We start from the raw sequence: 14550 nt of genomic DNA, 5'->3' as shown, positions 1-14550 counted from the left end.
TGCCTGATCAGCCAGCCGACTGACCACTGGGCAAGCTGCCCCAACTCAGCATTTGTGCAGTCATGGCACCAGACCCGTTACCAGAAGCAGCCAGACCGGGCACCAGACCCGTTACCAGAAGCAAGCCAGACCGGGCACCACACCAGACCCGTTACCAGAAGCAGCCAGACCGGGCACCAGACCCGTTACCAGAAGCAGCCAGACCTGTTACCAGAAGCAGCCGGACCGGGCACCAGACCTGTTACCAGAAGCAGCCAGACTGGGCACCAGGCCCGTTACCAGAAGCAGCCAGACTGGGCACCAGGCCCGTTACCAGAAGCAGCCAGACTGGGCACCAGGCCCGTTACCAGAAGCAGCCAGACTGGGCACCAGGCCCGTTACCAGAAGCAGCCAGACTGGGCACCAGGCCCGTTACCAGAAGCAGCCAGACTGGGCACCAGGCCCGTTACCAGAAGCAGCCAGACCTGTTACCAGAAGCAGCCAGACCTGTTACCAGAAGCAGCCGGACCGGGCACCAGAACAGTTACCAGAAGCTGCACCAGAGCAAAAATGTGAACATGAAGCAGAATAAAGTCTTTGATCCTTTAAAAAAACCTGCTGTATGTAAAATAGTGTCTGCTATAGCTTGGAAAATAAATACATGCGACTCTGAACTAGATGTCAAGCGATTAATCGTAATGGCCGATTAATTAGGGCCGATTTCAAGTTTCATAACAATCGGTATTTTTGGACACGGATTTTGCCAATTTTTTAAATTTTATTTTACCTTTATTTAACTAGGCAAGTCAGTTAAGAACAAATTCTTATTTTCAATGACGGCCTAGGAACAGTGGGTTAACTGCCTTGTTCAGGGGCAGAATGACAGATTTTTACTTTGTCAGCTCGCGGATTAGTTTTTGCAAACCTTCCGGTTACTAGTCCAACGCTCTACCCACCTGCCTTACATTGCACTCCACGAGAAGCCTGCGTGGCAGGCTGACTACCTGTTACGTGAGGGCAGCAAGAAGCCAAGGTAAGTTGCTAGCTAGCATTAAACTTATCTTATGAAAAAACAATCAATCTTAACATAATCACTAGTTAAACTAGTAATATCATCAAACATGTGTAGTTATCTAGCGTGTCCTGCGTTGCATATAATCGATGCGGTGCCTGTTAATTTCTCATCGCCAAACAGGGGATTTAACAAGCGCATTCGCGAAAAAAAGCACTCGTTGCTCCAACGTGTACCTAACCATAAACATCAATGCCTTTCTTTAAAATCAATACACAAGTATATATTTTTAAACCTGCATATTTAGTTAATATTGCCTGCTAACATGAATTTCTTATATCTAGGGAAATTGTGTCACTTCTCTTGCGTTCCATGCAAGCAGTCAGAGTATATGCAGCAGTTTGGGCCGCCTGGCTCGTTGCGAACTGTGTGAAATCCATTTATTCCTAACAAAGGCCGTAATTACTTTGCCAGAATTGCACATAATTATGACATAACATGGAAGGTTGTACAATGTAACAGGAATATTTAGACTTAGGGTAGCCATCTGTTAGATAAAATACGGAACGGTTCCGTATTTCACTGAAAGAATAAACGTTCCGTTTTCGAAATGATAGTTTCCGGATTCGACCATATTAATGACCAATGGCTCGTATTTCTGAGTGTTATTACGTTACAATTAAGTCTATGATTTGATATTTGATAGAGCAGTCTGACTGAGCGATATATATATATATATATTAAAAAAACACCCACGGGCCACCAGTTTGAGAATTCTGTCTGCAAGCCACAACAACCACCACAGGGGACAGGATAACGTTCACATGATCTTAAAAATGTTTCATTCTAATCAGAATAGTTCTTAGCCCACACAGAGGCCCGCTGTAATGATTTGTGTCATGCTGCTGCTTCACCCCAAGGCAGTATTGGGTGTGTGTGATCGTGATGTGTCCAGATGGTTCCATGGACTCATGCCCGCCCGCCCACAGCTTGTGGATGGGAAGCCTCGACTTTCCTCTATCTGATACAGCAGCGTGAGGAGCGAGGGTTTAGTCTCCCATGTTAGGTCTGCTGTGAGATCATTATAAAAAACTAAATTAAGAAAATCACTTCTCCCACAACAGAAGAGAATTGTAGTCCACACTAGAAACTTTGGGACAACTGTTTGGTTTGAGCCAGGGGTATTCTAAGTATTTAGGGAATCCAACCCCCTACCAACATGTGTTGGGTGAGTCCTTGATGTGAATGCTCCTGTTCTGGTAATGGCCATCACAAAACAGCCAGGACGGGCAAGACTAGACACAGGAAGAGATTTTAAAGAGAGCAACCCTCCTATGGAACAAAGCAGGATGATGTCATTTCTCCCCCCCCCCCCCCAGACACTGATCTAGGGTCGTTTTGGCACTTAAAAATCAGCATTCACCCTTAACTTAACCCTAATGGTTAAGGTTAGAGTTGGAGGGAATGAAGCTGATCCTAGATCAGTGCCTATGGAGAACTTCTCCCCTCGAGCCTGCAGATTCAGAAAGTCCTGGATGACTGAGAGGGCAGCGAACTGGAAGAAATGTAATGCATTCGGATCTAGCCAACACACACACACACACACACACACCCTGTCCCAGGCTGTAGTCCCCACTTGCTTCAAGGAGACCACCATCGTCCTAGTGTCCAAGCAAACAAAAAAAAGATGACATGCCCTAATGACTAAACGCCTATGTTGCACTCATCATGAAGTGCTTTGAGAGGCTGGTCATGGCCCACATCAAGGACAGGCACACTGGACCCGCTCCAACAGATCCAGGGGAAGATGCCATTTCCATCTGTTCACATAATCCTAATATCTGGAGAAGAACAACACCTATGTGAGAATGCTAGTTTTTTTTTAACACCTTTATTTAACTAGGCAAGTATTCAGACCCTTTACTTAGTACTTTGTTGAAGCACCTTTTGTAGCGATAAAGCCTCGAAGTCTTGATGCTACAAGCTTGGCACACCTGTATTCGGGGAGTTTCTCCCATTCTTCTCTCCGCAGATCCTCTCACGCTCTCAGGTTTGACTAGCCTCTCGAAGCATTTTATGATGACATAAGAGTGCTACTGGTCGGTAGTCATTCAGTTCAGTTACTTTCCCTTTATTGGGCACAGGGATGATAGTGGACATTTGAAGCAGGTTGGAATAGTGACCTGAGCTTGTGAGAAAAAATGTCAGAGAACACAACAGCCAGCTGGTCTGCACACGCTCTGAGGGCCGGGCTGGGGTTGCCGCCCGGGCTGGCAGTCTTGCGAGGGGGTAAGACGTTTGAACGACTTCCATACGTTCGCAGTATAGACTAGAGGTCGACCGATTATTATTTTTCAACATTTGCCACTGTAGGCGGGTGCCTAATCCTACCTCACAGACGGGCCGGCCGTGGGGCCTATTCATAGAATTATATTTTGAATCAATATTAATTCATCATGATCATTTTGATCATGTTTGTAGGCGGCTGCCTAATCCTGCTTAATTAAGGATCCAACCCTTTTTTCCAATTCTCACCTAAAATAACACACCCAAATCTAACTGCCTGTAGCTCAGGACTTGAAGCAAGGATACGTATATTATTGGTACTATTTGAAAAGGAAACACTCTGAAGTTTGTGGAAATGTGAAATGAATGTAGGAGAATATAACACAGATCTGGTAGAAGATAAAACATGGTTTTTTTTGTACTATCATCTTTGAAATGGAAGAGAAAGGACATAATGTATTATTCCAGGCCAGGCGCAATTTAGATGTTGACCACTAGATGGGAGCAGTGCATGTGCAAAATTTTAGACTGACCCTACATTAGTTCAACCGTCCCGCAGGGGGGGGGGGTCACCGATCCAGTAGAGGCTAACCACATAGCAGCCTTGCTCAAATGCTTTGCTTTCAATCCACAGTTTTTGATTCGTTTTGAAAGATACTATCCTTATCACATCATCTATGGATTTTTTTTTTTTTATGAATCCAGTGACTGAGTCGGCGTATTGATTGACTATCTCCAGAGGCAACCACGAACATAATCCAGTCAGAGGAAAGGTAAGCAACTGCTGCACCATCGAGAGCATCCTGACCGGTTGCGTCACTGCCTTGTACGGTTATTGCTCCACCCATAACCGCAAGGCCCTCCAGCAGGTGGTGAAGACGGCCCAGTACATCACCGGGGCCGTATTCACACCCATCCAGGACATCTACTTGAAATGGAACCTGAGAAAGTCCTGCAGCATCATCATCATAAGGACCACACCCATTAGAGCTGGAAATTGCCACAGAACTCACAATATGATATTATCACGATACTAAGGTGCCGATATGATTTGTATTAGCGATTCTCACAATCCTATATGTATTGCGATTCAATACTGTGATTTATATTGCAATTCAATGTTCCAAACATATTGCTCATCATATGTCTGCTGCAGAGGGACAAGAGAGAGCCATGAGAAAAAAACAGTTTTGATCAGTCATGGAAATAAAAGTACTGAAAACAAATTGGCTCCATCATTTTGGGGGTTTTGTTTTTAAAACAAGCTATGAAGGAATAAAATACTGGGGTTTGTGCAGGTACAGCCAACTAGCGCAGAAAAGTTGTGATATTGTAAAAAAGAATATCCTGTCCCCCCCAATCACTAGCACACACCCCAGCCATGAGCTGTTCACTCCCTTGCAGTCAGCCCGACGGTATCAGAGCACGAGGTCTGTTAGAAACTGCGTCTGAGGCTGTTTGCATCTACCAGCCATCAGACCGCTGAACACTTGAACTGACCACCTGCAGTGACTCTCTGAACCTAACCTTCTGCAACTTAGCACACACCCACACACAAAACAGTACATATATAGCACACACCCACACACACACACAAAACAGTACATATATATCACACACCCACTACATATATATCCACACCCACAACACACTACATATATACTGCTCAAAAAAATTAAGGGAACACTTAAACAACACATCCTAGATCTGAATGAAAGAAATCATCTTATTAAATACTTTTTTCTTTACATAGTTGAATGTGCTAACAAAATCACACAAAAATAATCAATGGAAATCCAATTTATCAACCCATTGAGGTCTGGATTTGGAGTCACACTCAAAATTAAAGTGGAAAACCACACTACAGGCTGATCCAACATTGATGTAATGTCCTTAAAACAAGTCAAAATGAGGCTCAGTAGTGTGTGTGGCCTCCACGTGCCTGTATGACCTCCCTACAACGCCTGGGCATGCTCCTGATGAGGTGGCGGATGGTCTCCTGAGGGATCTCCTCCCAGACCTGGACTAAAGCATCCGCCAACTCCTGGACAGTCTGTGGTGCAACGTGGCGTTGGTGGATGGAGCGAGACATGATGTCCCAGATGTGCTCAATTGGATTCAGGTCTGGGGAACGGGCAGGCCAGTCCATAGCATCAATGCCTTCCTCTTGCAAGAACTGCTGACACACTCCAGCCACATGAGGTCTAGCATTGTCTTGCATTAGGAGGAAACCAGGGCCAACCGCACCAGCATATGGTCTCACAAGGGGTCTGAGGATCTCATCTCGGTACCTAATGGCAGTCAGGCTACCTCTGGCGAGCACATGGAGGGCTGTGCGGCCCCCCAAAGAAATGCCACCCCACACCATGACTGACCCACCGCCAAACCGGTCATGCTGGAGGATGTTACAGGCAGCAGAACGTTCTCCACGGCGTAAGCACAACCCCCACCTGTGGACGTCGGGCCCTCATACCACCCTCATGGAGTCTGTTTCTGACCGTTTGAGCAGACACATGCACATTTGTGGCCTGCTGGAGGTCATTTTGCAGGGCTCTGGCAGTGCTCCTCCTGCTCCTCCTTGCACAAAGGTGGAGGTAGCGGTCCTGCTGCTGGGTTGTTGCCCTCCTACGGCCTCCTCCACGTCTCCTGATGTACTGGCCTGTCTCCTGGTAGCGCCTCCATGCTCTGGACACTACGCTGACAGACACAGCAAACCTTCTTGCCACAGCTCGCATTGATGTGCCATCCTGGATGAGCTGCACTACCTGAGCCACTTGTGTGGGTTGTAGACTCCATCTCATGCTACCACTAGAGTGAAAGCACCGCCAGCATTCAAAAGTGACCAAAACATCAGCCAGGAAGCATAGGAACTGAGAAGTGGTCTGTGGTCCCCACCTGCAGAACCACTCCTTTATTGGGGGTGTCTTGCTAATTGCCTATAATTTCCACCTGTTGTCTATTCCATTTGCACAACTGCATTTGAAATTTATTGTCAATCAGTGTTGCTTCCTAAGTGGACAGTTTGATTTCACAGAAGTGTGATTAACTTGGAGTTACATTGTGTTGTTTAAGTGTTCCCTTTATTTTTTTGAGCAGTGTATATCCACACCCACACATAACACTACATATATATCCACACCCACACAAAACACTACATATATATCAAACACCCACACAAAACACTACATATATATCAAACACCCACACAAAACACTACATATATATCAAACACCCACACCAAACACTACATATATTAAACACCCACACAAAACACTATATATATCCACACCCACACAAAACACTACATATATATCCACACAAAACACTACATATATATCCACACAAAACACTACATATATATCAAACACCCACACAAAACACTACATATATATCCACACCCACACAAAACAGTACATATATATCCACACCCACATCACAACTGATGCTACCAGAGTCTTGTTTATTATTGCTAATATTGCACAATTTAAACACTTGCCCCCACAAATCCCCCCTCCCTGATAGGTGTAAATATTATACTATAAATTGTGCCTTCCTGCATTATAGTTATGCTTAAAAAATATATTCTATTCTACTAAGACATTTACTTTGTTCTTACTCAGATATTTTATCATTTATTGTTGTTGCATTGTCAAGACAGAACCAGCAAGTAAGCATTTCATTGGACGGTGTATACTATGTGTATCCTGTACATATGATTAATACAACTTAAACTCTTCAAACACGACACACAGCACAGCGGGCAATTGACATGTTGATGTTGCTCAGCTCATGCATGATGAATCTAACCACTTTTAAAAGTGCAGAGAGTGAGAGAGAGCAAGTGAGGAAGAAGGAGCAAGTGAAGGACAGTTAGATATGTGGAGAACACTACTAGTCAGCGGAGAGGGGGAAACGCTACTAGTCAGCAGAGAGGGGGAAACGCTACTAGTCAGCAGAGAGGGGGAAACGCTACTAGTCAGCAGAGAGGGGGAAACGCTACTAGTCAGCAGAGAGGGGGAAACGCTACTAGTCCAGCAGAGAGGGGGAAACGCTACTAGTCAGCAGAGAGGGGGAAACGCTACTAGTCAGCAGAGAGGGGGAAACGCTACTAGTCAGCAGAGAGGGGGAAACGCTACTAGTCAGCAGAGAGGGGGAAACGCTACTAGTCAGCAGAGAGGGGGGGAAACACTACTAGTCAGCGGAGAGAGGGGGAAACGCTACTAGTCAGCGGAGAGAGGGGGAAACGCTACTAGTCAGCAGAGAGGGGGGGAAACACTACTAGTCAGCGGAGAGAGGGGGAAACGCTACTAGTCAGCAGAGGGGGAAACGCTACTAGTCAGCAGAGGGGGAAACGCTACTAGTCCAGGGGACCAGAGGGGGGAAACGCTACTAGTCAGCAGAGGGGGAAACGCTACTAGTCAGCAGAGGGGAAACGCTACTAGTCAGCAGAGGGGGAAACGCTACTAGTCAGCGGAGAGGGGGAAACGCTACTAGTCAGCGGAGAGGGGGAAACGCTACTAGTCAGCGGAGAGGGGGAAACGCTACTAGTCAGCGGAGAGAGGGGGAAACGCTACTAGTCAGCGGAGAGAGGGGGAAACGCTACTAGTCAGCGGAGAGAGGGGGAAACGCTACTAGTCAGCGGAGAGAGGGGGAAACACTACCAGTCAGCAGAGAGAGGGGGGAAACGCTACCAGTCAGCGGAGAGGGGGGGAAACACTACCAGTCAGCGGAGAGGGGGGGGAAACACTACCAGTCAGCGGAGAGGGGGGAAACACTACCAGTCAGCAGAGAGAGGGGGGAAACGCTACCAGTCAGCGGAGAGGGGGGGAAACACTACCAGTCAGCGGAGAGGGGGGGGAAACACTACCAGTCAGCGGAGAGAGGGGGGGAAACACTACCAGTCAGCGGAGAGAGGGGGGAAACGCTACCAGTCAGCGGAGAGAGGGGGGGAAACGCTACTAGTCAGCGGAGAGAGGGGGGAAACGCTACTAGTCAGCGGAGAGAGGGGGGAAACGCTACTAGTCAGCGGAGAGAGGGGGAAACGCTACTAGTCAGCGGAGAGGGGGGAAACGCTACTAGTCCGGGGAGAGGGTGAAATGCTACTAGTCAGCGGAGAAGGGGGAAACGCTACTAGTCAGCGGAGAGAGGGGGAAACGCTACTAGTCAGCGGAGAGAGGGGGAAACGCTACTAGTCAGCGGAGAGAGGGGGAAACGCTACTAGTCAGCGGAGAGAGGGGGAAACGCTACTAGTCAGCGGAGAGAGGGGGAAACGCTACTAGTCAGCGAGAGAGGGGAAACGCTACTAGTCAGCGGAGAGAGGGGGAAACGCTACTAGTCAGCGGAGAGAGGGGGAAACGCTACTAGTCAGCGGAGAGAGGGCGGAAACGCTACTATTCAGTGGAGAGAGGGGGAAACGCTACTAGTCGACGGAGAGAGGGGGAAACACTACTAGTCGACGGAGAGAGGGGGAAACACTACTAGTCAGCGGAGAGAGGGGGAAACACTACTAGTCAGCGGAGAGAGGGGGGAAACGCTACTAGTCAGCGGAGAGAGGGGGAAACACTACTAGTCGACGGAGAGAGGGGGAAACACTACTAGTCAGCGGAGAGAGGGGGAAAACACTACTAGTCAGCGGAGAGAGGGGGAAACGCTACTAGTCAGCGGAGAGAGGGGGAAACACTACTAGTCAGCGGAGAGAGGGGGAAACACTACTAGTCAGCGGAGAGAGGGAGTAGAGGGTGGGGAAGTTGGAGATAGAAGCAGCAAGTGAGAAGGGATATGTTGAGGACAAAGAAAACCTGAAAAAAAGTGATGATACTTATATAGCTAGGTGATAATGCTAGTTCTCTCTACTGGACACACACACACTACCAGTGTTTTCTGTCATTGCCCCTCTCAAACTAGAAGTAAACAACTGACACCTCCCTGCCTAAATAGTTGAGACATCTCTATTACACTATCAATAGAAATTGTGCCTTTTTCCCACGTGTCTGAGTTTTGAGATGTGGCTAACATTGAGTTCAAAATAAAAAATACTAGAAATAACTTCTGGCTAGCTAGAGGTCTTGAGCAGCAGTCATCACTTGGGTCACAAGTGTTGTGACAAATGTGACAATGCATTAAATTCAATGGAGTATGATAGCTAGCGAGCAAGCTAAGTTAGTTCAGTTATGAACCTTATGTGGTAGCAACGTTTGAGTATATGTAGCTAGCTAGATAGCTAACTAGCCAACTAGTTAACGTTAGCTTGTCAACAACAAAATTAAGTAGGTGTGGCCCGCCCTAGTTAACTACAGTGTCAATATAAAACGTACCAGTGGTATGGCTGGTTACTAACTTCAGTACCTAGTTAAATTGACAGTTAACTAGCAAAACCTGTTATATGGCTAACCACCTGCGTACTAGTTAGCTTCCATGTAAACGTTACCTTCAACACACTGCAAAAAGCTTACTAGCTAACAGGCGATGAATGTAACGTTAGCTGTTGAAATAAGCCAAATGAGCTTATAACGCTGTCTCTAACGTTACTTTCTTGAAGGAAACGTCGTCTATAAAAACAACCTAATACTTTTACCAGGAAAGGTGATAATTTGTAGACGAACACACATAACATTACGATAGTATAAACAATCATGCTAGCTAGCTTGCTAGCTACGCCAACTAGGGAGTTAACTTAGCTAGCCGGGATTTGACAAGAATGTATTCGACCGCTCGGTATTCTCTCGCCCCGTATATCAAGCACACAATCATACACGGCTTAGAAACATAACATCGTAACTTACCCATTTTTTTTTTTTTGTTTGTTTGTTTGTTTTTGTCTTAAATAACAGATACTTCCGTGTGTTGTTTAGAAATAAATAGTAATCCTCTTTCTCTCTTGGCTTTCCAGAATTTGCTCTTCACAGACAATATGTCGTCAGAGAAATACGGAGGGCGAGAAAGGACAAATTTAATCCAACTGTTTCCCACGGACGCCAGGGGGCGCGAATACGACACTACTGTTAATTAAATAATTATAATAATAATAATAAATTATTGCGCAATACATTCGTCACAAATTCAAACAGTGGGATGTTTTTTATGATGTTTGATCAAGTTTAAAAGTCTTAATGTTACGTGCACAGGTACATACTGTTTTCATGAAAAATCAACAAATGTCATTCAAAATCCAAGCAATGATTGAAAAGACGTCACCAGCTGTGGAGACAAATTCACAGCCGACACTGAGTGTACAAAACATTAGGAACACCTGCTCTTTCCATGACATAGACTGACCAGGTGAATCCAGGTGAAAGCTATAATTCCTTAATGATGTTACTTGTTAAATGCACTTCAGTCAATGTAGATGATCAAATCAAATCAAATTTGATTAGTCATATGCGCCGAATACAACAGTGAAATGCTTTCTTACGAGGTCCTAACCAACAATGCAGTTTAATATATATATATTTTAAAATATGAATAAGAATTAGAATAACAGTAACAAGTAATCCAAGAGCAGCAGTAAAATAACAATAGTGAGACTATATACAGGGGGGTACCAGTACAGAGTCAGTGTGGAGGCTATATACAGGGGGTACCGGTACAGAGTCAATGTGGAGGCTATATACAGGGGGTACCGGTACAGAGTCAGTGTGGAGGCTATATACAGGGGGGTACCAGTACAGAGTCAATGTGGAGGCTATATACAGGGGGTACCAGTACAGAGTCAGTGCGGAGGCTATATACAGGGGGTACCGGTACAGAGTCAATGTGGAGGCTATATACAGGGGGTACCGGTACAGAGTCTGGAGGCTATATACAGGGGGTACCGGTACAGAGTCAATGTGGAGGCTATATACAGGGGGTACCGGTACAGAGTCAATGTGGAGGCTATATACAGGGGGTACCGGTACAGAGTCAATGTGGAGGCTATATACAGGGGGGTACCGGTACAGAGTCAATGTGGAGACTATATACAGGGGGTACCGGTACAGAGTCAATGTGGAGACTATATACAGGGGGTACCGGTACAGAGTCAATGTGGAGGCTATATACAGGGGGTACCGGTACAGAGTCAATGTGGAGGCTATATACAGGGGGTACCGGTACAGAGTCAATGTGGAGGCTATATACAGGGGGTACCGGTACAGAGTGCAGGGGCACCGGTTAGTTTTCTTTATTTTTTACATTTCACCTTTATTTAACCAGGTAGGCAAGTTGAGAACAAGTTCTCATTTACAATTGTGACCTGGCCAAGATAAAGCAAAGCAGTTCGACACATACAACAACACAGAGTTACACATGGAGTAAAACAAACATACAGTCAATAATACAGTAGAAAAATAAGTCTATATACAATGTGAGCAAATGAGGTGAGATAAGGGAGGTAAAGGCAAAAAAGGCCATGGTGGAGGTAATAGTTGAGGTAATATGTACATGTAGGTAGAGTTATTAATTGACTATGCATAGATAATAACAACAGAGAGTAGCAGCGGTGTAAAAGGGGCAATGCAAATAGTCTGGGTAGCCATTTGATTTGATGTTCAGGAGTCTTATGGCTTGGGGGGGGGGTAGAAGCTGTTTAGAAGCCTCTTGGACCTAGACTTGGTGCTCCGGTACCGCTTGCCGTGCGGTAGCAGAGAGAACAGTCTATGACTAGGGTGGCTGGAGTCATTGACAATTTTTAGGGCCTTCCTCTGACACTGCCTGGTATAGAGGTCCTGGATGGCAGGAAGCTTGGCCCCAGTGATGTACTGGGCCGTACGCACTACCCTCTGTAGTGCCTTGCGGTCGGAGGCCAAGCAGTTGCCATACCAGGCAGTGATGCAACCAGTCAGGATGCTCTCGATGGTGCAGCTGTAGAACCTTTTCTTTTCAGTCTCCTGTGGGGGAATATGTTTTGTCGTGCCCTCTTCACGACATTATTGGTGTGCTTGGACCATGTTAGTTTGTTGGTGATGATGACACCAGCGAACTTGAAGTTCTCAACCTGGTCCACTACAGCCCTGTCAGTTAGAACGGGGGCATGCTCGGTCCTCTTTTCATGAAGTCCGTAATCATCTCCTTCGTCTTGAAGGGAGCAGACAGGTTAAAGATTTTTTTAAAGCCTTGAGACAATTGAGAAGGATTGTTTATGAGTGCCATTCAGAGGGTGAATGAGCAAGTGACTTTGAACGGGGTATGGTAGTAGGTGTCAGGCGCACCAGTTTGAGTGTGTCAAGACCCTGGATCGTTGCTGGGTTTTTTCAGGCTCAACAGTTTCCCGTGTGTATCAAGAATGGTCCACCACCCAAAGGATATCCAGCCAACTTGACACAACTGTGGGAAGCATAGGAGTCAACATGGGCCAATATCCGTGGGGAACTTATTTGACACATTGTAGAATCCATGCCTGACGAATTGAGGCTGTTCTGAGGGCAAAAGGGGGTGCAACTCAATATTAGGAAAGTGTTCCTAATGTTTTGTGTGCTCAGTGCAATTCTAAGTACATTTTTGGGAGGCCTTTATTGATCTGCAATTGGATCTCTCTCTCTCTCTCTCTCTCTCTCTCTCTCTCTCTCTCTCTCTCTTTCTCTCTCAGGGCTTTATTGGCATGGGAAGTGGCATTGCCAAAGCAAGTGAAGTAGTTAATAGTGAAATAAACAAAAATGTACAGTAAACATTACATGCACAGAAGTTCCAAAATATATATTTTTTTGAATTCTTTGTCTATATTCAAAGAGGCTTTATTGGCATAGGGACCATGTTTACAACATCAACCAAAAAATACTAGAAATGAACAGTAAATATGGCACTCAAAAATACTTTTAAAAGATAAAGACATTTCAAGTGTTATATTTAAAGCAATAAGGCCCGAGGAGGTGTGGTATATTGCTAATATACCACGACTAATCAGCATTCAGGGCTCAAACCACCCAGCTTATAATTGCGGCTCCCGAGTGGCGCAGCGGTCTAAGGCGCTGCATCTCAGTGCAAGAGAAGTCAATACGGTCCCTGCTTCGAATCCAGGCTGTATCACATGATTGGGAGTCCCATAGGGCGGTGCACAGTTGGCCCAGTGGCATCGGGGAAGGCCGTCATTGTAAATAACAATTTGTTCCTAACTGACTTGCCTAGTTAAATACAGTGAAGGTAAAATATATATATATATACACATTACTGTTCAAAAGTTTGGGGTGACTGAGCCAGGCCTAATCGCCCAACATCAGTGCCCAACCTCACTAATGCTCTTGTGGCTGAATGGAAGCAAGTCCTCTCAGCAATGTTCCAACATCTAGTGGAAAGCCTTCCCAGAAGAGTGGAGGCTGTTATAGCAGCAATGTTCCAACATCTAGTGGAAAGTCTTCCCAGAAGAGTGGAGGCTGTTATAGCAGCAAAGGGGGGACAAACTCCATAATAATGCCCATGATATTCTAATGAGAAGTTCGACAAGCAGGTGTCCATATACTTTTGATAATGTAGTGTATTTACCCCAGAGACCAGTTACGGAGAAAATATGACTTTTACGCTGCATTTCCTATATTCCTACTGTAAAATAAACTACCAGCAGGTCCCACAGAGACTAAATGTGAAATACAAGCAGGCGTAACTGACATTTTCTGGAGAACCCATGTAAAAAATCTCCCCACTACCTGGCAGCAGCTCCATATCACATTTATATTTGGTCTGTGAACACGTGTCTATGTGTGTGTCTCAATATCACATATAGGTTGAATGTAAAGATGGTTCTGTCTTCCTAATTGGATGTAAGTCCCCAGATTCTCCTCTCACACACACACACACACACACACACACACACACACACACACACACACACACACACACACACACACACACACACACACACACACACACACACACACACACAGAGAGAGAGAGAGAGAAAGACTAGTGGAGAAAGAACACTGTCAGACTTTGACAGAAAGAGGATGGAAAGAGAGATTAAAGTCTGTGGGGAGTTTTTTGTCTGTGACTGGGTCTTATCTCCAGTACCTCCCTCCACAGCCCCTGTTAGACCAGTGAAACAGACAGAATAGAGAGGAGGAAGAAGAAGAAGATGATGGAGAGAATAGAGAAGAAGAAGAAGAGAGAATAGAGGAGAAGAAGAAGAAGAAGAGAGAATAAAGAAGAAGAAGAAGAAGAAGAAGAAGAAGAGAGAATAGAGAAGAAGAAGAGAGAAGAAGAAGAAGAGAGAAGAAGAAGAAGAGAGAAGAAGAAGAAGAGAGAATAGAGAAGAAGAAGAGAGAATAGAGAAGAAGAAGAAGAGAGAATAGAGGAGAAGAAGAAGAAGA

Source organism: Salmo trutta, chromosome 36 (assembly GCF_901001165.1).
Source record: "Salmo trutta chromosome 36, fSalTru1.1, whole genome shotgun sequence".
Taxonomy (NCBI): Eukaryota; Metazoa; Chordata; class Actinopteri; order Salmoniformes; family Salmonidae; genus Salmo; species Salmo trutta.
Note: the sequence above shows the minus strand (reverse complement) of the source record.